Below are 24516 nucleotides of genomic sequence, written 5' to 3' on the forward strand. Positions count from 1 at the left end.
CACAGGTCTTGTCTCTCATAGTCACATCTCAGGTGTCCTGCTGACCCTCAAACTCATGAACACCCCAGTTGTCCGGAAAAGGAAGCCACACCACAATGGCACAGAGGCAGACAACTGAAGGCACATGTCACTAAGCACAACCTGTAAGTTGACACAGGAGTGGGATTACAGAGTGTTTCTAAATGCCCTTGAGTAGGCATGACTGCCCAGGTCTATGTGAAACAGTGTTTAGCCCTGGACAGTAGTCAGGTGGCTAAGCAAGTGTGACACACTTGATATACATACTCCTGAGGCACACAAATTGGAGTCCCCTGCTGCATGGGTTTGTTTGAAATACCCCAGGCACATGTGGCGAGTCAAACCAGCAATTGTAACACATATCTGGGGCACACACAGATCACGTGTCAGATCTCAGGCATTGTGTAAACAATTGACCCACCCATGAAACCCACAACAGAGTCACGGTAACAGATGCTGTTCCGAAGCTGAAGCATAGCTGACTGCAGGGACACAGTGCCCTAGTGAAACAAGCTACAGACTGTAGGGTCCACACCTGTGGATCAGATGAGGAGGGTGCATCACACAATTTAGGGACATGAGTACTGGACTACAAAACCTACGTAATGTGGAAGTGTGACCAGGCCAAAAGACTGCAAATAGCATGTCAGACATAGTACACCGATTAGGCATAGACTTACCCCCTCCTTGCTGCTGTCTGGCCTTCAGCTGCCCATCCAGGTCCGGGAAGACCACCGCCAGGATCCTGAGCATGTGGGGGGTCAGGGTCCGGTGTCCGCCCCTCCTGCGAGGAAGCGACAGCTTCAACTGGACCCTTGCGATCCTCCGGGTACAGCCCCGAAGGTCCTGCCACCTCTTCTGGCAGTTGCTGATCTGGCGCTTGTAGACCCCCACCGATCGAACTGCCCGGGCGATAGTCAGCCATATCTCCTGCTTCTGGTGGGCATCAACCTGTGAGGATGACAAAGTTAAAAGTCAATTAACACACATGGCCCATATTTGTGCTGCACACAGTTGGATATACATGTCGTCATCACAAAGGAAAATTAGTTACACAGGTAGTGCACCCATGGAAATGGACAAATGCCCTGCATGTCTGACATGTTAACAATCCATGGGAAGTTTAAGCTTGCACAAATGCACTTTAGCTGCAGAACACCTGTTCATTACATGTACCTACACACTTTGGGGGATGAAAGTACTCAGTGAGTACGCTTGCCACTGGTGTACACACTGCTAGTACTGCTAGTCAGACAACATGCACAATTAGGAAGGCAGTGGACTGCACACTCACCTGCTCCCCTGGTTTCCCATACAGCTTGCTGTACTGTGGAAGGAACCCGTCCAGGAGGGCCTGGTTCTCCTCCTCAGTGAAGGCTGGCACCCTCCCCAGAGTACGTGCCATAGCAGTGGCCAGAGGATGCAGCGACAGCAGCAGTGGTAGCAGGGATGTGGTCCAGTAGCATGTAGTGCAGGCAAGTGAGCTCCCTGGGGGACATCCAGCCATATATCTGTGCTGCAGAGGCAGAATCTGTGCCATGTGTCCCAAGTGATAGGTCCAACACGGTTGCATTCTATGAATCTGGCCAATCCATGGAAATGTACGACTCGTACACGTCTTCCGCATCGTTCAAATCTTCACCTTCATAAAACCCTAGGAATTGCAACGTTGTTGTAGGCATCCAACTGAATTTCCAGCGCACGACTCGTACAAGTTTTGAATCCGCATCTGTCTCCAAGACAGTCCAGAGCCAATGGGTGCGCACGGCTCGGTCAACTGACTGTACAACGCGTAGTTTGAAAATACACATGCACCTGTCTCCATACGCTTCAATGGCCAAGGGGTACGCCGGTCTCGGTCCATGCCTGCCCGACGCGTATGCATGATAGTCACTCGCGTCGGTCCTCATTGCAGTCAATGGCTAAGCGTATGCACGGCTCGGTCTTGAACTGTGCAATGCTTACGCATTGTCACCCGCATCGGTCCTCATTGCAGTCAATGGCTAAGCGTACACACGGCTTGGTCCTGAACTGTGCAATGCGTACGCATAGCCACCCGCGTCGGTCCTCATTGCAGTCAATGGATAAGTGTACGCATGGCTCGGTCCTGAACTGTGCAATGCATACGCATAGTCACCCGCGTCGGTCCTTATTGCAGTCAATGGCTAAGCGTACGCACGGCTCGGTCCTGAACTGTGCAATGCGTACGCATAGTCACCCGCGTCGGTCCTCATTGCAGTCAATGGCTAAGCGTACGCAGGGCTCGGTCCGGAACTGTGCAATGCGTACGCATAGTCACCCGCGTCGGTCCTCATTGCAGTCAATGGCTAAGCATACGCACGGCTCGGTCGGAACTGTGTAATGCGTACGCATAGTCACCCGCGTCGGTTCTCATTGGTGTGACGTTTTGCCGGCTTCCACACACAATTACTTGCCAGGGACCACACTACATCATGTGCCACACTGTGTCCCATGGCATGTAAGGCTGCATTCCCTGTGTGTTTGGGGGGGGCAACATTTGGTTTGTTGTGTGGCACTTTTGTGCAGCCACTCCAAGGCTGTGCACGTGTTCATGGGGACAGAATCCTTTGTGTGTTGTGCACATTACCACTGTGATGTGCAGCTGTACAGTTATGGGCATGAGTCATGGACACAGTTGCAGGTTGGATATTTAGGACATGTCACATACACCCTGAGTCATGGGGGTGATGGTATGTACGTCACAGTGAGACCTATACCCCCAATTCTGATATACACCCAGTCTGTGTGCATGTTGTGTCTCCACATCCATGTGGTTTGTGCATCAACATTGATGTTGTGTGTGTGTCTACGAGATGTACATGTAGGGCCTGCATAGACAACAGTTGCCACTACCTGTGGGACTCACGGTTGTCTTGTCGCGTGTACATGATACGCCATGTCATGCCAGTGTCCATGTGGCAATACAGGGACCCTGGGTATCAGCATGGCAAAGATCTGTGATGCCTGGGAGACATCAGGCCTCACTCGTCACTGTGGTGTGTGTTTGTAACGTGACAGCAGTACATAGGAAGTGTGACACAGCCCAATGATTGGCCATTACACTACATGGGACTTATGTAGACATGTGGACTTGAGATGTGAGGTGATGGGCATATAGGTGACTTATGTGTCCATGCCCAACAGCACACACCTCAGTACATTGTGTATTGTCATGATGTATCATGTGATATTTTGCTTAGTCATAGCCACATGGGTGGATGAATCGACAATCTTCCTTTGTTCATCTCTGTACTGCAGGGCACCAGCTGTCCATAGACCGTTCCCAGACCTTGAAACCATGCAGGAACGCGACTGCATCCTACGGTACTGCTTCACCAGGCCACTGATTGAGGAGGTGGCGGAGCAGTTGGCGCCACATCTGCTACCTGGCCGGACATACCCTACAGCACTGACCCCAAAGGTGAAGGTGATGGCAGCCCAGCACTTCTTTGCTACTGGTACCTTCCAGTACACTGTGGCTACTGCTGGTGGTGTGTCGCAAACTATGTTCAGTCGTGTGCTACGCGATGTCTTGGAGGGGATGTCGCATTTCCTTGACCTGTACATCAAGTTTCCTAGCCCAGGTCAACTCACTGAAATAAAGGATGCTTTTTATACACTGGAGAGGATGCCGAACGTCATCGGCTCTATTGATGGTACACATGTGGCCCTGGTACCACCACAGGCACATGAGCAGGAATACCAGAACAGGAAACATTTCCACTCCATCAATGCTCTGGTGGTATGTCTTGCAGACATGTGTATCACACATGTGTATGCACGTTTCCCCGGTTCTGCGCACGATGCCTACATCATGAGGAGTAGTCGCATTGCAACGCTGATGTCACAGATGCCAAACCAGCTTACCTGGGTTGTCGGTGTGTACTGACTGTTTACCATTGTGTGTGTTTGGCAATGTTGTATTCCACCCTCTTTCAAAACTCAACTAATTGTTCAATTGTTTGTATGTAGGTGACTCTGGATACCCCAACATGCCGTGGTTGCTGACACCTCTCAGGGACCCTGTGACACCAGACGGGATGCGCTACAATGAGGCACATGGTCGGACCAGGAGTGTGATTGAGCGGACCTTTGGTCTCCTGAAAAGCCGCTTCCGCTGCCTGGACAAGACCGGAGGGGCCCTCTCATATGACCCTACAAAGGTGTGCAAAATTATCCTTGTATGCTGCTTGCTACACAACATGGCAGTGCGGAAGAAGTTGCCTCTCATCCAGGATGACGATGACCTACCTCCGCCACCTGTGGAGGATCCCGGCCTGGGCCACGATGCCAGTGATGATGATGATGAGGGTGACGTCCGCACACAGCTCATCAACAACTTCTTCACCTGAATGTGAGTTTACAGAGTTGTTATGTCAATGTGTTGAGTCATCCTGAAATGTGTTGGGGCTGCTCTATTGCTGTTTGAGTGTGTCTGTGTGCCACTTGACTGGATGCGTGCAGTGATGAGTCCTTTCAGGTGGTCTGTACTCCACAATAGTGTCGAACTGCTAACTTGTTTCTGTGTAGGTTTCTTTTTACATGTTTTGTGCATGTGTATTGCATTTCTCTCCTGTTCTGCTGTGCTTTTGACTGTGTCTTGTGTCTATCCTTCACAGGGTACTTTGCCTGTTGTTTGGTCAACACTGACCCCCAACACCCAGAATCCAACACCAGTGTGGAAGTTGTCAATTCCCATCAAGTAATGTGCCACACACCCCTGGACTTCAATTCTCCGACACTTTGTGACCGTGTGTCCACTGTAACGTACAATTACCTTGCAACTATTGTGGAATAAACATGTTGATGTGTAATGAACCTGTGCTACGCTTTGTTAGGTGTGTTGTCTGTCTTCCCACATCTTACTGACATTTGCTTACCTCACCTGTGGGCTTGTTACCACTGACTGTGTATAGGTGTGGTGTCTGTGCATACCAATGTATTTCAGGTCAACATCATTGTGTGGGATGAGTTACATGGACATGGTGAGTATGTGTTGTGGTGCCATAGTGGTATGTCTCCCTCACATGTGTCACATCACCATGACTCACATAACGGTGGTCACATTGTTGTAGTATTTGGCATGCACTGTGTTGTTTAGCAGATCAACATCTCCATGACACATGACAAGTTGGAATCACAACAGAGGCAAGTATGGTGTACTGGTAAGTTTATTTACAATCATGTGTGAGGATAGTGCACAGGATGGTGTGTGCTGTACATTGGGTTTTGAATCCAAAGTTCACAGTAGAGTTGGAAGTGTTGGTAGCTGAAATGTCCAGAGTAAAGTCCACAGTCATCTGCTACATTGGACCAACATGAACCCTCCATGTCATGTAGGCGATTTGTGTCAGATACGACAAGGTGAACGGGTTGCACACAAAGAACATTGTCCAGAACAGGTTTAGAGGCCCTGGGGGATGTGCAGGGACATCTGCGTCTCACTTGTGCTTCTTCGGATGACCCCTCTTCTTCTTCGGGGGGGGGATCCTCAGGTGCAGGCGTCTGCGGTGCAGGGGACTCTCCGCCAGAGTCATCCTCCCTCACTGTGGCACTGGCAGATGGTGTGGCAACAGATGTTGTGGCCACACAGGGTGGTGTGGACATGTTTGTGCTTATCTGGTGGAGGCATTGGAGTATGTCCCGATGCCTCGCAGTAAGTGCATCCCACTTTGCCTCCATGCGTGCATGGTGGGCAGCCTGCTCCTGTTGAATGTCCTTGAGGATCCTCACTACCTGGCCGAATCCTCCGGTGCTATCCTGGTACGCATCTATGATGCGTGCCAGTTGGGGGTCATCATGCAGTCCAGACCCCTCTGCAAGGCGCGCCCTCTGCCTACCACCCCTCCCAGCATCCCTATCCACATGGGCAGGACCTGCGGCGGCTCGCACAGGTGACACTGGTCCCCCTTGGGTGTTGTTGCTGGTGGTGTTGTCCGTAGCTTCCTGGGGGTTCTGTGTCCCTGTGCTGTCGGTATTCTGTGGCCTTGGTCTGTCCGTGTTGGCAGGTGTGCCCTGTCTGTTGCCAGCTGCTGGAGGCATGGGTACAGGGGGTGCAGATGTTGGTACTGCTGGTGCTGCATGATGACTCACACCGGAGGTGCCAGGTTGTTCGTCGTCATCCGAAGAGGACAGAGACGGATCCACACCAGACAGCTGAGGGTCCACCAGAGTCTGGGACAGGAACTCCTCTTCATTTGGTGCTGTGTCCCCAGCACCACCTGTGTTTGGAAGAGACACACAATGTAAGTTATGTTTCTACAGGCATCAATGGTTCACATACATGACATTTTATACTGTACGTCAGGATGCGTGCCTGTACACTGCTTTTTCCAAGGTTGTCACGGACAGAGATTGATATTGTTGTGGCACATTGCCCAGCCAAAATGAAACATTTCAATGTGCATGTCGATGTGTGTGAATGCCCAGCTCATGTATTGATTTGTCTGTACATGGCCATTACTACTCAAGGGCCATCACGTTGCTGACACAGGTGTGTCATCCCTGTACACATTTGAGCTTTAACAAGGAGATACGTGCAATTCCACTGAGGAAATGCTGTAAGATTGGGGCATGTGTGGTAGCAGATTTTGCTAGTCTTTGTGTGTCACATTGGTGTATTTGTACAACATGGTCACAGTTCAGTATGCCTGTGATCTCTTTGGAGAAAGTATTTTTTTACAGTGTTCCTAGTTCCCATCTCATTTCATACAAGTGATGATGCGCCATCGTTAATGAGTCTGGTGCTGAGTTTTGTACGTGCATATGTGATTTGACTTTTCAATGTTCTCCATGGTGACATGGATTGGGCAAGGTAGCACTCTGACTTTTCAATGCTCATGACAGTGAGAGCCGGTGGTGTGTGTGTTGCAGTTTGGCTGCTGGGAGTAGCATGTCTCCTCCAATGCAGTCCAGGTTAGACCTTGTGTCTACAGTGTCTATGTCAGTGAGTGGTGTGTTGTGTGAAGGATGCATATGTTGCAGCACGATGTAGGAGTGGAATGCAGCTCACAACAGCACCGAGTGTGAATGAAACCACGCTATGGTGTCGGCTATATTGGTGTGTCCATTCCATTCACTTTCAGATGTCCCTCGTCAATGATGTATATGTGAGTTCCTGTGTGTTTTGTGCAATGTACTATATATGGCTCTCCACACTTGTCATCTGCAAGACACACCTCCCCAGCCAGGCCAAGGGGCACCCCTGGACACTGCATCCCCAGACAGTGAGTTTGAACATATGGTTGCAATGGCTGTGTGTGCGACCGTGTTTGGTTAGGCCAGTGCATATGTGTGATTTTCAGCCACATCATTTCTCAGGCCCACTTGTCAGACATCTTGCCCGGGCATCATCTTTGTGAGTGACTGGTACCACGTGTGCAATGTGTTTTAGCATAGAAGGTGTGTGTATGTCCAGCATCGGTGTTATTTGTTTTCAAGTCAGGGCCTCCTTCTCCCCCAGGCCAGTTATCCCATCATGAAGCGTGCCACCATTACAGTGGGTGCAGGTTAACTTTCAGGATGTCAGTTAGTGCAGTCCTGGTGTTTGTTGTTGCCCAGTTCCCAGCATGGCATTGTGCTCCCCACAACAGAGCCCAGTGTCAGACATCTTGTCAGTCCATTTCCACTCCCTGTGAGGTGAGCATGGTTCAGTGTGAGCTTGCTGGGCCATGTGGGTGGGTGGTGAATGTCTGTGACTGCAACTCCCATCATGCTTTTGGCTACATCTCCCTTCCCAGCATGCCCATACTTCCTTCCTTTTGACTCTGTTTCCCTGTGAGGGGGGTGTGACAGCAAAGGCAAGATGGCTGACTGTGCAGTCCTGGTGTTTGTTGGTGCACAGTTCCCAGCATGGCCTTGTGCTCCCCACAACAGAGCCCAGTGTCAGACATCTTGTCAGTCCATTCCCACTCCCTGTGAGGTGAGCATGGTTCAGTGTGGGCTTGCTGGGCCATGTGGGTGGGTGGTGAATGTCTGTGACTGCAACTCCCATCATGCTTTTGGCTACACCTCCCTTCCCAGCATGCCCATACTTCCTTCCTTTTGACTCTGCTTCCCTGTGAGGGGGTGTGACAGCAATGGCAAGATGGCTGACTGTGCAGTCCTGGTGTTTGTTGGTGCACAGTTCCCAGCATGGCCTTGTACTCCCCACAACAGAGCCCAGTGTCAGACCTCTTGGCAGTCCATTCCCACTCCCTGTGAGGTGAGCATGGTTCAGTGTGAGTTTGCTAGGCCATGTGGGTGGGTGGTAAATGTCTGTGACTGCAACTCCCATCATGCTTTTGGCTACACCCCCCTTCCCAGCATGCCCATACGTCCTTCCTTTTGACTCTGTTTCCCTGTGAGGAGGGTGTGACAGCAATGGCAAGATGGCTGACTGTGCAGTCCTGGTGTTTGTTGGTGCACAGTTCCCAGCTTGGTCTTGTGCTCCCCACAACAGAGCCCAGTGTCAGACTTCTTGTCAGTCTATTCTCACTCCCTGTGAGGTGAGCATTGCTCAGTGTGAGCTTCCTGGGCCATGTGGGTGGGTGGTGAATGTCTGTGACTGCAACTCCCATCATGCTTTTGGCTACACTCCCTTCCCAGCATGCCCATACTTCCTTCCTTTTGACTCTGCTTCCCTGTGAGGAAGTGTGACAGCAATGGCAAGATGGTTGACTGTGAAGTCCTGGTGTTTGTTTGGCTACAAGTCCAAAGAGAGCCCCTGTGCTTCACACAGCAGCACCCAGTGCGGTGTATCTTTGGGTGATATTTCACTACAGTGTGAGTCAATGCATTCTACCCGGTGAGTTGTGTGGAGTATGTGTTGAGGGATGTGTGTGTCTCCATATGCTGGTAAGTATGGTCAGAGCTGTCAGTCCTCCTTCCCACCCGGCCAGACATCCCACCATGAAACGTGCTTCCATTGGAGGGCGTGCAAGTTGTCTTTCAGGATGTCAGTCAGTGGTGTCCTGCTTCTGATTTGCGCACAACCCCTACCAGGGCCTTGTGCTCCCCACAGCAGGACCCAGTGTCAGCCATCTTGTCATTCATTTTCCACTCCCTGTGATGTGGGCATGGTTCAGAGAGGTCTTGATGGGCCAATTTGGAGGGGGCGCATTATCTGTGACTACAAACCCCATCATGCTTTTGGATACACTCACTTCACCTGCATACCCACTATTCCTTCCTGTCAGTCAGCTGCACTGTGAGGTAGTGTGTTTGTGGTGGCAAACTGTCTGACAGTGTTTATTTGGCTTTGTGCCACTGCCTTGCTCTATTTGTTAGTAGGTTTGTACATGTCATGAGACAGTTACAAGTCACTATGAGATGGCAGGTATTGTGTTTGTCTGACTAGCATACACATCTTGGGATGATTATCTATTGGTTACTGTGGCTTTGCTAACGGTGCATGGTTTCACTGTCCCCTTGCCACACAATATTGAGTATGTTGGTTGTGTACTCACCAGGCTCTGGTATGTCTGCTAGACCATGGACGCTCTCTGGTGATAGGATGTCCCGCACCTCTCCCCCCAGGACCTGAAGTATACTGGTTTGGCAGGAGGGCCACCACCAGTGCGTTGACTCAAGGCGTGATCTTTCTCGATTAGTTTCTTGACCCTCCTGCGCACGTCATACAACTTGTTCTGGATATCGTCCTTTGTGCGCTACATTGGTGCTTGTGCGTTCACCTTGTCCACAATCCTCGTCCACATCTTTGTTTTCTGTGACATGGGGGGTCCTTTGGACCAATGTACCAAACAAATGTGGCTCTACTCTGATGATCTCGTCTACCAGCACTTCTAGCTCACTATTTTCTTTGGGGGCATGGTGATGGGTGGTGGTGGTGAGTGATGTCTGTGTGAGGGTGGGTGACTGTCGTTTTTGCTAGCTGTATGTGTGGGTGCTTTTGGTGAGGTGCTAATGGTGTGAAAGTTATGTGATGGGTGAGTTGTGAGTGTGTCTGTGGTTGCTGTATGATGGTGTTTTCTGCTGGCTGTTGTCTTCTATTTGCAAAGGATCATGGTAGTGATTGATGTCCTTTATATAGGTGCAGTTGTGGGTGTGTCTTTGTTCCAAGTTTTTACAAAAATATTTATTGGCTTTGTCATTGCTTGTTTGGTCCTTTTCTTGTATTTTTTCCTTTGGGTTTTCTAGGCATGAAGGAGACGTTCTTCTGACCGAGACTGACGCTGATGTTGGCTCGTGCGGGTTTCTCTGGGTTATTCATGCTGACTTTCTTCTGTGTTTCATACGCGTCGGTCGCGGAGATCTCTATTGCTTCAGGTCCCTGTTTTCTGTGCGTGTCGGTCATGCGGCTTGGACTCCATGCGAGTCGGTCTGGGTTTACACGCATTGCATCGTACTGCGCGGATCGGACATCGCGGGTACGTGTCTGTCGGATTCATTCCTGGTACATGTTGGTCGGTGCAAATCGCGTCCGTTTTCTGGGCGAATCAAGGTTTTCCCTACGGCTCGGTCGTACGGCTTGTATTCCGTACGTGTCGGTTGTAATTCACACGCGTTGCATTGTACTGCACGGGTCGTACGGTGCCGGTCTGTGTCGGTCGGTCTCCGTTCCGGGTCCGTGTCAGTCGGTACGTTTTGCGGCCGGAATTTGAAGTGCTTTAAAAATGGCCTTGATATCCGAAATAAGGAACGGGGAGGCATAAGCACAATAAATACCCACCCTCAACACTGAATTAGCTCCAGCATAGGATTTCTTTTAAAGCAGATTCAATTTTCTTTTCAGGGAGGCCCATAAGGATACTCTCTGTTGCCATGGACATTCTGCCAACCTTGCTTGCCACCAAGTAATCCACTGACTCATGCGTTGACTTATCCACCTCCTCCAAAAAATTAAGGCCAGACATAAATTTATGGACATTAATTTTGTCTGGGTCCTTCCATTCCCTTTTCACTACATCAACAACATGTTAATGTATCGGGAGAACCAGTGCTCTATGTTGCTGAACTGGCTTAAAACTGGCTCTGAGGAGGTACTAGGCAACTCCTTCAAAGGAAATCACATATTTTGTCTAATCCCAGCCAAAACCACAGCCAGCAACTCTTTGTAAATATATTTGCCCTTCAAGCCTGAGGGAACTATCTCCACTCCCTCCTCCGCCGCTCCAGAGCTTGAAATTGAGAAGTACTGGTCTTCAATGAAAGGTTTAGAAGGATGAGGAGTGTTCACTGCTGACATAGCCTCAGGGACAATCCACTTAATTCTGTCCTCCAGAGACATATCCTTGTGTTTGGATCGCGATTACTCCCTAGAGGGAGAAGAACAACTGGGAGAAAATTGAGAAGCTCTTCCTTTTCTAGAGTGTTTCCCCATTATTCTGTCTTTTTTCCAACCAACAAAAAGAAACACCAACAGTCTCCATAAAAGCTGCAAAGAACACATGCAAATTCTGACGCTTCAGAAAGATTTACAAACTGCCGCAACAATGTAACTCAAAAAAATGGGGCTTTAAATTCAGAACAGGCGAGTCCACACCTGAAACCCATGAGGCAGCAGATGCGCATGCATGCAGAACAATCTAATGCACGTGTGGAGTTCAGTTCAAACATGCCTGTTCAGAGTCCATACTCAATGAACTTTCAAGGCTCATGGATGAAACAGTCATCTACACCTTTTCACAAAAGCGGGGCCCACAAGAAGCGAAAAGAGAGGTGCATGCCCCAAAGGGTATCCTCCCAAAACTCCAGGAAGAAGAACCACAAACAATAACATATCAATGAGGGTGTAGCGGGCATTGCTCTTGTAACACAGCATCCTCCAACATCAGCAGCACTCTAGTGAAAGGACCTCCGGAGGGTAGTGACAAATTCCACATCCTGCCCCACATAAAATGGCAATGTACTCCCTAATCCCCCTGTGTAGGCTCAAGCCAAGCAGGGGTCCAACATCCCTGTTACTCTCCCAGTTTGGCTGGATTAAAAATCAGGAATAAATGTGTGTAAAGAGTGTGTTTATGCTACCCTAGGATGGGTGGGGTAACCAACCACTTCCTGTTTTTCTTTCCTGGTTGAGGTGGCGTTCACCTCATAAGTAGTGACTGGGATGAGGACAATGGACTTGAGGATAATGGATAACAATTTCTAACTATTTGTCTGCCCTGCACCCTCCCAATAACCACATGTCTACCTTTTTTTCTTATTCTTCTGTTCCCTCCTACCCCCTTATATCTTATTTTTCTTCTCTCCCTGCCTATTGGACAGTTGCCTCTCTATGTCTACAGAGGTGCCTACCCACGAAGCACTGTTGCTCTATCTGGTGAGATACAAGTGTCTAAGGGAAGGCAAGGGAAGGCCCACCTACCCTCAGGGCTCCTTCATCTTTCCCTCTAGCGTGTCTCCCCCTGTCATATTTCCTGCTCTCTTTTTTCTATTTTCCATGCCCCCTTTCCTGGTCTTAGTTCTTTGAGGTGATCGTATGGTAACTTAAAAAGCTAACGAAATAAGCAACATAATATCTTAGGACAGACAGAGCCCACATTCAAAGACCATTTGTGCTGCAATGCTAATTGAACCTTTATTTGCTGTACATTACTACTGAGTTTCTCTCACTCAGTCTCTCAGTCCTGTGATATCTCTAGATGTTTCTATCTCGGCCCTCCCATTCTCTCCGCCTCTCCCTCTCTCCCTTTCTGGAACTCCTTTTTGCATGCCCTTTGTTCTCTATATCTGATCCTTTCTCTCTAGGTCTCTCTCTCGGGGCTCTTCAGTCTCTTACCTGCCCTATGGCAGTCAGCGCTCAGCAGGAGAATGGAAAACTAAGGGGTCAATCACAGGAGAATGTGAGAAAAAATATGTAATCTCTATTTGTCCTAAGCCCCCCCTCATCCTCCATCACACAGTCTTTCATTTCCTCTTATAATTTACCGCACATCCCACAAAATCCACCATACAGTGCATCATCTACTCGTCCTGAACCCGCTCAGTCTCCTCCTCTCCCCTCAAATCTTACACCCATATAGAATTCCCTCTCCGTCACCCAAATATATGCTGTTGTTACACGAAAGAAAGACTTGTTCCAAGTCAACATAACTACATTTAGAACTAGGGATTGTGTGAAATAGCGGAATGGCCTAATTAGAGGGAGGCTACTTGAATGTTTTCAATGGTTTGATTGGTGATGCTAACCAATGTGTGCTTGACCGCAATGTTTTTCATTTTAGAAACTCCACGTTTTCTGTCACCGTTAAAAGTAACAGGACAGAGAAAGTAAAACAATTTCTACTTCTCTTTTGTGTGTTCCGACTGTGACTGCATGGAGGGTGAACTTTTGTTCATACAATATATTGCACCAATTGTGTAGTTGTGCATAAGCATGGGTGTAGGTGAAGAGAACAGACATAGTAGGGCAGTGTAGGAAAGAGCCTTTTTTGGCTTTCTCTTCCAAATGTTTTCTAGACTGATGCTGCTGTTTGTTTTAGGTCTCGCCAAGGCAGCGCTTGCTCTGTCTCTTCAAGACATGCTGTATCTAGGATATGGGCTTGAAAAACACCCATTTGCTTTTGGGTTCCTGTTGCTGCCCTATAGAAATGCTGGATTTTCATTGGTAAATACACTTAGTATTAATGTTATCCCTTAATCTCCCCATGCCTCCCCCTCACTCCTCCCAAAACACTGCTCGCAGGCCCCCACCACCCCTCGGAGGCCTCAGTTGTTTCGTTAATTTTTCACCCTGCCATGGGTTTGGAGAAATTAAACAATCGGACTATTATTACAGGATGTTGAGCCTGACCGCAGACACAAACATGGATCATCAGCTCACCAGTTGGCAGCTCTCACCGCTGCACCATATCCTTTACCTAGCAATGTTGCAGAGTGCAGTACCATATGTGGCCAAAAGATGTCCCAATGAGACAGCTAGTGACAGCCTGTGGTACTGCACCCTCACAACACTACTTGTTTTAACGTGGAGTCAGAACTGCCATTTTCACTCCCAGTGTTACGGCAGCATTGCAGGTGTACTACGTACAAAAAAGAGTTCTTTATTTTATGAAGGTGGGGAGGGCATATCTATTGCTTAGGTAAAAACACTGGAATTTATAACGCCAATAGCTCCAACTTCAGTAAATGCGAGACCTAATGCATTTCCAATGCTTGTTTACTCTGGCACCGGGACACTTCCATACAGTTCCCAGCGTATGTGCTCAGACCGCTAAAGGTTGACATAACTGACTAACTCCTAATTGCCTACCTTAACCATTCTATAAGATCATAGTACATGATGTGGAAATACATCCATGGCTTGAAAAGGTAAATATCACCGGTGAACTGCTGCACTCATTGTGCTATCAACTAGTGTAACAAAGGAAAACATGGCCTCAGACCTAACATTATAGCCTGACTGCTACAGTATAAAAAATGGAGTACAATCAATTAAAATATCATTTTCACAGGTAAAAACCTCCAGTTTAAAAATTAGTAGGTAACCTTATTGCCAGGGCCGGATTGGGAACACAACACAGCCCTGGCAATATTCTTGGACCAGCCCCTGAAGAAGAACTGCCTAGCCCTCGGAGGCTGGAGGTGCTTGCCTGCTGCTTTTGTTACTGGGGGATGATATTGCAGCACCACTGCAAAACCGGTCTGCAATAACAAAACTAGCCCCCACAACTGCAAAACCAGCCCCCTCCCTTCAAGCCTACCTGGTAAATGCCCGATGCCCGGCACAGCCAGTCCGCCCTGCTTGGAACCCACAAGGTCTAGTGCATGGTATTTAAAGGTGAGACATGTAGAAAATTAAGGTTACCATGTTCCTACAGTGATAAGGCCCAAAAGCTATTTTCATTTGGCAGGCCTAGCTGTTCTATGTAGAAAATCAAAGTTCAGATTAAAATTATATTACTGCTAACCCAGGAGATGGACCAGCTAGAAAAACAATTAAACCACTATTAGTTTAAACATTTTATATTTTTTCTCAGAAGTCAAACAACATCATGTGTATAGGTCACTATTCTAACATTAATTACAGAGATGTTAATTTCCACTATAATATACAGCGGTATGTGAGAGTGGCCGAGTGTAAACAGGGGCGGCTTCTCTATTTGAGCGGAGGAGCGTCGCCCCACAAGCCCAAGAGCTGAAAAATCAAACGGTATCAATCAATCAATCAATCAATCAAAGACATTTATAGAGCGCACTACTCACCCGGAGGGTCTCAAGGCGCTTGGGGGGGGGGGTGCCGCTACTGCTCGAACAGCCAGGTCTTGAGCTTCTTCCTGAAGGAGAGGTGGTCTTGGGTCAGGCGCAGGTCGGTCGGGAGGGAGTTCCAGGTCTTGGCGGCCAGGTAGGAGAAGGACCTTCCTCCTGTTGTCGCTCTTCGGATGCGGGGGACGACGGCGAGGGCGTGACTGGTTGATCAGAGATGGCGTTTGGGAGCGTAGAAGTTGAGGCGGTTGTTGAGGTAGCTCGGGCCTTGATCGTGTAGGGCTTTGTGTGCGTGGGTGAGGAGACGGAAGGTGATTCTCTTGTTGACGGGGAGCCAGTGCAGGTCTCTCAGGTGTCCGGAGATGTGGCTGCGTTGGGGGATGTCGAGGATGAGTCTGGCTGAGGCGTTCTGGATCCGCTGGAGTCTCTTCTGGAGCTTGGCGGTGGTACCAGCGTAGAGGGCGTTGCCGTAGTCCAGTCGGCTGGTGACGAGGGCCTGGGTGACCGTCTTCCTGGTCTCGGTGGGGATCCACCGGAAGATCTTACGTAGCATGCGCAGGATGTTGAAGCAAGATGAGGAGACGGCGTTGACTTGTCTGGTCATGGAGAGGGAGGTGTCCAGGATGAAGCCCAGGTTGCGTGCGTGGTCTGTCGGTTTGGGTGCGGTGCCCAGGGCGGGGGGCCACCAGGAGTCGTCCCAGGCGGAGGGCGAGGAGCCCAGGATGAGGACTTCCGTCTTGTCGGAGTTCAGTTTCAGGCGGCTGGTCGTCATCCACTCGGCTACGTCTTTCATTCCATCGTGAAGGTTGGCTCTGGCGGCGGCGGGGTCGTTGGTCAGGGAGAGGATCAGCTGGGTGTCGTCCGCGTAGGAGATGATGTTGAGGTTGTGTTGGCGTGCGATGGCCGCAAGGGGGCTCATGTAGACGTTGAAGAGGGTGGGGCTGAGCGAGGAGCCCTGAGGAACGCCGCAGATGACTTCCGTGGCTGCAGATCTGAACGGAGGTAGGCGGACTCTCTGTGTCCTTCCAGCGAGGAAGGAGATGATCCACTCCAGTGCCTTCTCCTGGATTCCGATGTTGCTGAGGCGCTGCACTAGGGTGCGGTGGCAAACAGTGTCGAACGCCGCGGAGAGGTCTAGGAGGATGAGGGCCGCTGTCTCACCGTTGTCCAGCAGGGCTCGGATGTCATCGGTGGCAGCGATGAGGGCGGTCTCGGTGCTGTGGTTGGCTCGGAAGCCAGACTGTGAGGGGTCGAGGGATCCATTCGTCTCGAGGAAGGTGGCCAGCTGCTTGTTGACGGTCTTCTCGATGACTTTGGCTGGGAACGGGAGAAGCGAGATGGGGCGGTAATTCTTGAGTTCGGTGGGATCCGCTGTTGGTTTCTTTAGTAGAGCACTGAGTTCGTCGTGCTTCCAGCTCTCAGGGAAGGTGGCGGTGCCGAAGGAGGTGTTGATGATGTCCCGCAAGTGGGGTGCGATGACAGCGTCGGCCTTGTTGAAGACGTGGTGGGGGCAGGGGTCGGTTGGAGATCCGGAGTGGATAGAGTTCATTGTGCAGATGGTGTCTTCTGTGTTGATCTGGGTCCAGGCGCTGAGGGTGGTGGTGGGGGGCGTTGGTGCGGTCGTTGGGAGCGTTGTTTGTGGGCTGAAGCTGTTGTGTATGTCAGCGATCTTGTTGTGGAAGTAGGAGGCGAGGGAGTTGCAGAGGTCTTGCGACGGGGTGATGTCGTTGTTTCCGGCGTTGGGGTTGGAGAGCTCTTTCACGATGTTGAAGAGTTCCTTGCAGTTGTGTGCGTTGTTGTCCAGCCGGTCCTTGAATGCTGTTTTCTTGGTGGCGTGGATCAGTTGATGGTGCTTCCGGGTGGCGAGCTTGAGGGTGGTCATGTTGTCCGGTGTTGGCTCCCTTCTCCAGGCTTTCTCGAGGGCTCGGCAGTTCTTCTTGGAGCTCTTGAGTTCGTCGGTGAACCATGGGGCCTTCTTGCTGCCGGGTCTGCTCGGCGGGGTCCTCAGTGGGGTGAGGTCGTCTGCGCAGTTGCTGATCCACTTCGTGAGGTTGTCGGCGGCCTGGCTGGGGTTCGCTGAGCTGGCGGGAGGGTGCTGGCTCAGGGAAGCGGCGAGCTGGTCTGCTGTGATCTTGTTCCAGTTTCTTCGAGCAACCTGTTGCTGGTGGTGGTGGATCGTGGATCTTCTGAAGGTGAAGTGGACGCAGCTGTGGTCCGTCCAGTGGAGTCCGGTGGCGTGGCTGAAGACGATGTCCTTGCTGGATGAGAAGACAGCGTCGAGTGTGTGTCCGGCGAGGTGGGTGGGGGTGGTCACCAGCTGCTTGAGTCCGAGGAGGGCGAGGTTGTCAAGCAGGGTGTTGGTGTTGCGGTCGTTGTTGTTCTCCAGGTGGAAGTTGATGTCCCCCAGGAGGATGTTTATTAGTGCGATCAGTCTCTAATCATGCCTAAGGCCTGGTCTACTCCAACCCTTGAATACCATAGGCCCTTCCCTCTTCTTGGCGTTTTTTCCACTTAAATCTTTAAAAATTCATATCTCTGGGTGCCCTTATTGGATTTTTGTCATTTTTTTTGTTACATTGTTCTCACTTTTTATAAATTGCAGGGGACATTTTATTGTGTTTTGTTTTAAATTAAACTGTTTTGTTATTTCTAATTGCTTTACATATTTTCTCTGAGTTACGCCTGTCAGTTCTGTGCCACAGTAACAATTGCTCGAGCTCAGATTTAAATTACTGAAACCTCTGACCAGACCTAGCAAGATAGTGACTTATTATTTGTGGTGGACACCAATCCACCCCAATTAATAAACTACATTTTCAAAGGCGGGTTGATACATATCATCGCTGAATTTGTCTATAGAATACAGTTTAGCCACATTGCCTACAGTACAAAGGCCAAATGACACCACTGTTCTGAGGTGCAACTGTCCATCAACTATAGTATATACTGTGAAGAGTCCATCCAGGGCTAGCATCAGTGTAATCCATAGAAATAGGCATTATATGTCTGCGTTAGTTTACGCTCTCTTGAGTTCTCCCAGGAGTGGCAGACGAGAAACATTTATACCATCAGAGGATGTGCTACGAGGAGTCTATCCATCAGCCGCTGAGGAGCTATAAATATGGAGCCTGGCTTGCTATATGCTCTGAGGCACCTATTCTGGAATTGCAGGAAGCAAGCCATAGGAATGGGTACTAAAAAGCCAGCTTTGTTATACTCTGTGGAGTCCACCAGAGGAGCAACCATCATACAAGCTATTATCTGCACTCTGAGGAGTTCCACCAGGAGCGGCAGAAAGCAACCCACAGGAAGGGACATGCCATTGGCAGCCATATTATGGTTTATAGCATCTACTCAGTGGTGTTGAGGCACATCTGTGAAGAGGGCCAGATTTTGAACTTAGGAGTACATTATTTGAGGAATTTCCCCAGGGTAAGAGGATGTAACGTGTAATAACTCTCTGGCGCATCCTGGAGGGTAAGTGTTAACCAGAAACAAAATGGCGTGAGGCAAAATAGGCTTCTGTTGATTGAGAGGATGAAGAAGGGGTTTAGGAGGAGAGGGGTTTGAAGGCTATAATGGTAAATGGGTCTCCGCAAGAGACCATGATGGGTGATTCTAGGTCGAAGGTAAAGGAGGTTGCCTATTAATTCCGTGAAAGAATGTGGTTAGGTTAGGAGGATTAACATGATGATGCACCGAGGCCAGGGTAAAAGGGGTGGGGCTTGGCTTCTTTCTCTAGGCCCTTCCTGGCCTGGATAGGGAAGAAGCCATGAACCTTTCTGCCATTCACCTCGAAGCCCTGAATATTATGCCACCTGAAGGAGGGGGAAGGGGTTAGGTAGAGGTAAGATAGGGGGCAGGCACTAGGCCTCTCACTTCACCCACACACCAGTCAAGGCTTTTGTTCTGACATTAAGGACTTAAAGATATATGAGCAAGGGAAAACAGCAACACATGGGCCCAAATCCACTTTTTGATCCATTGCAAACCCCGCTATAGTTTCAAAATGTTTCCATTGGCACATGCAATGGCATTAACGGCTTATTCACACACACACGCATTGCCCCCCACCAAAACATCACATACCGATTTACAAATGTTGCACAAGCTCGCTGTGTCAGCTGGGTCCCAATAGAATGGCCCTTAATGAAGCTTAGGTCAGAGATTGGGAGAAGGACACATTGCGTTGGTTTGCCACAGGCGGTCTGTCCACCTCCATCCTCACCACAATTTTTCACTGACCTCACACGGTGAGAAGTCAGTAGGAGGCAAGCCCAGGGCAAGGTGCAGGTTCACCTGACCGTCAGGGTGTAACATGTCTATTGTTCAGTTTCCATTTAAATAGAGCCTCTTGGTTTCCATTTATATAGTGCCTCTTGTTATGAATGACCTGAAGCAGTAAGTATGAGTACAAATGCGCCAGAGCAGGATGTAAAATGTATTGCCCTTGGGAAAATCTGAAACCACAGGTTTTGGATATTAGTGAGTGAGATAACTTTCTCCTATTCCCCTTAAACTGGGAAATGACCTGCAGATTTTGGTGATTTCCGTACCAAAAGCTACATGTTCCTGTAAATACCAGGAATTCCCCCAGTATATATTTTGGCAGATTTTACATACTGAAATATAGCAGGGGAAAATTGCAGGGGGTGATTTTAATCGTTGCCAGTGATTTCCCCACGCAGAAGCAAACGCATTATCAGATTCCAATATGTGCCGTAACAGAAGTTACAACGCAAACTGAAATTCATGGGCTCTCACAATCAGCCCCAAGGAAAGTAAAACACAACATTATTATTAACATTTATGTTCTAATTTACAATTTGTTTTAAGCTTGGTTTAGGAATGCAAAATCCATTTAATATTGTCTTTGTCATATCAATGAACTTTGTTCTGTTCCTTACATTCTGATAGGAGCTGACATTCTCTGTCTCCTGTTTTTGTGTAACTGGGGTGGTTTGCAATAGTAGTGATTTTCATGCCTGTTGATATAAAGCTCAGCTAATTTGCTTGATTATTTTCTTGCACATTAGATTAGGCATTAAAAACAGGGCTGCAGGGGGCACAGTGAGCAATAGAAACACTATGCAGCTATTGATGGCCTTTTTAACACTGGTGGGAATACCCCTGACGGGGCTCCCTTCTAGTCGGATTGTGCTAGCCCAGCCGGCAGCAGTTAACCGGGGTATTAGGAGGCTAAAGTCCTTTTAGCCCAATGGGTGTTGCATGCCTGATGGTGGCTATGGAAGGCACTGCTGCCATCTCATCATTCTGGATGGGCTACCTCCATTTCCCTGACATGTCACTAAATACAGGGCCAGTCAAAATCACTGAAGACACCAACAGAAGCAGAACACTTTTCAAGACAATCAAGCACTGCACCCACTTCCTATTGGACCCACCTATGCCTCAATCCACAAAAAAATGCAGTTCCAGCAACCTGTTCTTCAGTGAAAAAATAAAGAATATTCAACAGCACACTGTCAACAACAGGCTTGCTTCACCTCTTATGGCCCCACTTCCCACTGAATAGTGCCATGGTCATCTTTCAAAGCCCTATCTCTCGCAGATCTCGACGACATACTCAACTCCTGCAAAGCCCCTTCTCATGTAAATGATGTCTTTCCCTCATCCTTCGTCAAAGCTCTCTTTGGTGATGTTTTCTACCCACTATTCACCATTGCCAAAGCCTCCCTCACTCAAGACATCTTTTCCAAAAGCTGTCGAAATGGGCAAAATCCTCTCACTGCTAAAGAAACCTGCACTAGACACCGATGACGTTGCAAGCTACTGCCTATCACTCAGCGACCATTCATTGGGAAGATCATTAAAAAGGCAGTCGATGCTCCCAGATCGCATTAATGCTAAATATCTCCAGCACGGCTACCACTATGACTTCAGTCACACTGCAATACAGCAAACGCTACTTTGTGCATTGTAGTTGATGCCCTCCTGACCCCATATGAAGATAACCCTTCGGTCTTGATATTGTTAGACTTCTCAGCTGCAACCGACATAGTCGATCATCCCACCCACATACGGACTCTGGAGTTTCACATGGGGTACATCGGCAGTGTCCTTCACTGGTACTCCCCCTACCTTTTTAGCTGACACTAGTTTGTTCACATGGGCACCACCAAGTCCCTGTCACCTGCAGAGTCCCCCAGGGTTAAATGCTGCCCTCTGTCATCCTCAGCGTCTGCATGGTGCCCCTGGGTGCTGTACTCAGTGATATCAAGATTCACTAACATGCCAATGATTCACAACTTGACTTGAAAGTCTCCTATGCTACAGACATCCAATGCCTCAAACACTGCCTGCACATTAGCAAGACTTGGATGTCGAGTGCCAACCTGAAGCTCAACCCAAAAAAAGACTGAATTCCTGTTATTCGCCCAAAAGAAAAACAAACAGGAAACAGTACAAACCTAGATCAATGCTATGAACCTTGATGCTGTTGAACCCCAAACTTTCCCTGAATGCCAAGTCACCACACTGCTTCACAATACTTGAACAGTTCACAAACCAGCTACCTCTCCCATCACTCTCTGACATTATGCTTGTCTTTGTCCCTGTACAGCTCTCTGCTGCCTTTTGGGTAGGTTTGCGCAATAGAAATAACAAATAAATACGTACATACACTGTGCAGCAAGGTCACAAAGGAATCAACCTATGATATAAAACAGAGACATAGGGAAACTGACAGCAAAGCACACATAACACAACAGATGTAGAAATAGTCACAGTCATAAATAGGCATGCAGAAATATAGATAAACAAGGACAAAGACAGACACACACAGGAGTAGGCGCACATACATACAGGCAAGACAGGTATATGTAGTCATAATTACATGCACTCTTAGGCATGCATAGTTATATACAGAATCGCACAAGGACAGACATATTCACAAGCCGGCACAAAAAGGGATAGACACAGTCATAGGCAGATGCAAGAACAGGCACACTATATCGGCATGAATATAGGGAGACACAATGACATACATTGGTAGTTAGGTTACTATTAAATTGTGAGAGACTTGTTTGAGCAGGTGCAGATCCTCAGCTTGGTGGCACCAGGGAGTGGTTGAAAAAATATAAGTACACACTCTACTTGTATCCACAGTGACCACCCACCCAATCAATGGGTGTCCTTTTATTAGGCTGGTGCCATGCCTGGTGCTGCGGGAGTAAGATTTACATGCACGCGTGGGTCCTTCTGAAAAGGTTCTCACATCTACAGTCTCTTCGGCATAAAATCGTTCCCCCCCAAAAAAAACAGAACAGGAACAAGAGAAAATATGTAAAATGACAGAAACACAAAAAAGAGTCTAAAAGAATCTGGTGGGCTTGAACTTTGGTTCAGCAGAGTGGACAGGAATATCGGATTTTATACATTTTGTCATATAGCAAGTTTCCAGTCAAGTTCAAAAGTAGCTGTCAGTTTTCTCGCATAGATTTTGCTTTCTCCTTTTCAGGTGGATTCTTGGTCTTGGTCCTGGGGCGTCCTCCGGTGCTCAACTTCCATCTTTCAGCATCTCCTCCACCAGCTTTCACCATCGAGAAAGAACCAGAAACGTATTGAGGTTATGTAAAACAACAATAATAAAGAAGTTTAAAAAAGTATACTTTCTAAAATGTTCTTGTGCACTCTCTTATTGCAAGCTAGGAGACAGCTTCTCTTGCCCTTTACTTTTTTTGCTCTCCTGTCTTGAGCTTCTTCTTCTAACAACTTCTCCTCCCAAGGTTGAAATTATTTCTTTAATTGCACTTTTCTCATCCTCCCTCTTGTTCCCCAATCATATAACTGCAGCATTCGTTAAACAGGGTTGCATACTTCTTGTCTTGCTCTCCTTTCTCCCCTTCTCCTATCTTAAACGTCCGAATTTTCCCCAAGGATTGTTGGGAAACAAAAAGGGGGGGAGAAACTTACAGTAAAAGAGCGACCATCACACAAAAGCCAAATACACCTAATGGGAGTTTTACTCCATCCCTCAGTAAGTAAGTAATTCCAGTCCTACTTCTTCTGAACCCCAGTTTATCACCCTTTACCTAGTTCCCCTAAGCCTTCTTTCCTTGTTCTTTCCCCGCTGGGAGCCATGCTTCGTCGTCTACCGGGGAACGACCTTTAGTGTTTCTTTCCTGCTTATATTCTTCCTCCCCACTCTGTTTTTCCTGTTGCTCCTGCTTCCCTATCTTCTTCCCTCTTCTCTCGTCTTTTTTCCTTGCCTGGGATAGTATTTCCTGCTCTCCACGCAGCGCATGAGGGGCCCAGGTTGGAGCCGTGACAGCCCAGTCTCTGTGGCAAGCCGCCTCGTGGCACGGTGGGAATAGGCGCCAGTGATTCATTTCCAAGGAAACGTAGGGATTCGGTCTCATGAAACGACAGCCCCTCACCTAGCCTGTAGAGGGGCCCACGCGGGATTGCTATCTATTCGTGACTAAAGCTATGACAGCTGGTTCATAATTAATTAAGAGAGAAATTGAACAAGATTTTTAATAAATATAATATGCAAGGCAGAACACACATATACGGGTTTCAACAAACATTTACTTTTATTCATCCAGCTTTATATCTCATATTTTGTCGCAAAGAAGAAATTGTAATCCCGGTCTATCATCTCATTCTGAATTCACTGGGTGTTCACGTCTGTAATACACCAAGGTATTGTTTTCCATGGCGTTTGTTGGCAGTTTCGAGGAGGTGGATAGATTTCTATCCCCTGCAGGGGCGTTTTCACTTGGTCAATGTCCACAAGGTTCGCCTGAGCGCATCTTGCACGGCTCAAGCAATTCAAGCCAGCTTTCCAGTCTGTCCTCTGCACAGACAACGGCTCTACAATTACCTGCCATTTACAGTACTAAGCACAGGATGTAAGAAGTTTTAATCTTTCAGGCTATGCTAAGGAAAACAATGCTTTATCATTTTATGTCTTGATGCATCCATAAATGTATGCAGCCGAAACGCGTCGACCTTTCAAAAATGAGTTCACTTTGAAAAGGAAATTGCTAAATCTTTCTGCAAGGAGAAAGCAAAAAAGCAGAGCTTTTCTTTGTTCTGCTCACTGCCACAGTAAACTGAACTACATCAGGGTGGACTATGGACTGAATCCCAATATGCATATTCCGTCTAGTATATTATATAAGATGGAAATGTACTGTTCTATTTTTCTTGATTAGGTTAATTTGCAAGCGTGATTCTAGTTTTATTGGGGATTTGAATGGAATTATGTGTTGAAATATTATCATCCATACAGATTGAATCTGTCATCCAATGATAAAATAATCAATTCGCTGCTTAGGAATGATATTATGCAAACAATTAACA

The sequence above is a fragment of the Triturus cristatus genome, chromosome 3_2 (genome assembly GCF_964204655.1).
Source record: "Triturus cristatus chromosome 3_2, aTriCri1.1, whole genome shotgun sequence".
Classification (NCBI taxonomy): Eukaryota; Metazoa; Chordata; class Amphibia; order Caudata; family Salamandridae; genus Triturus; species Triturus cristatus.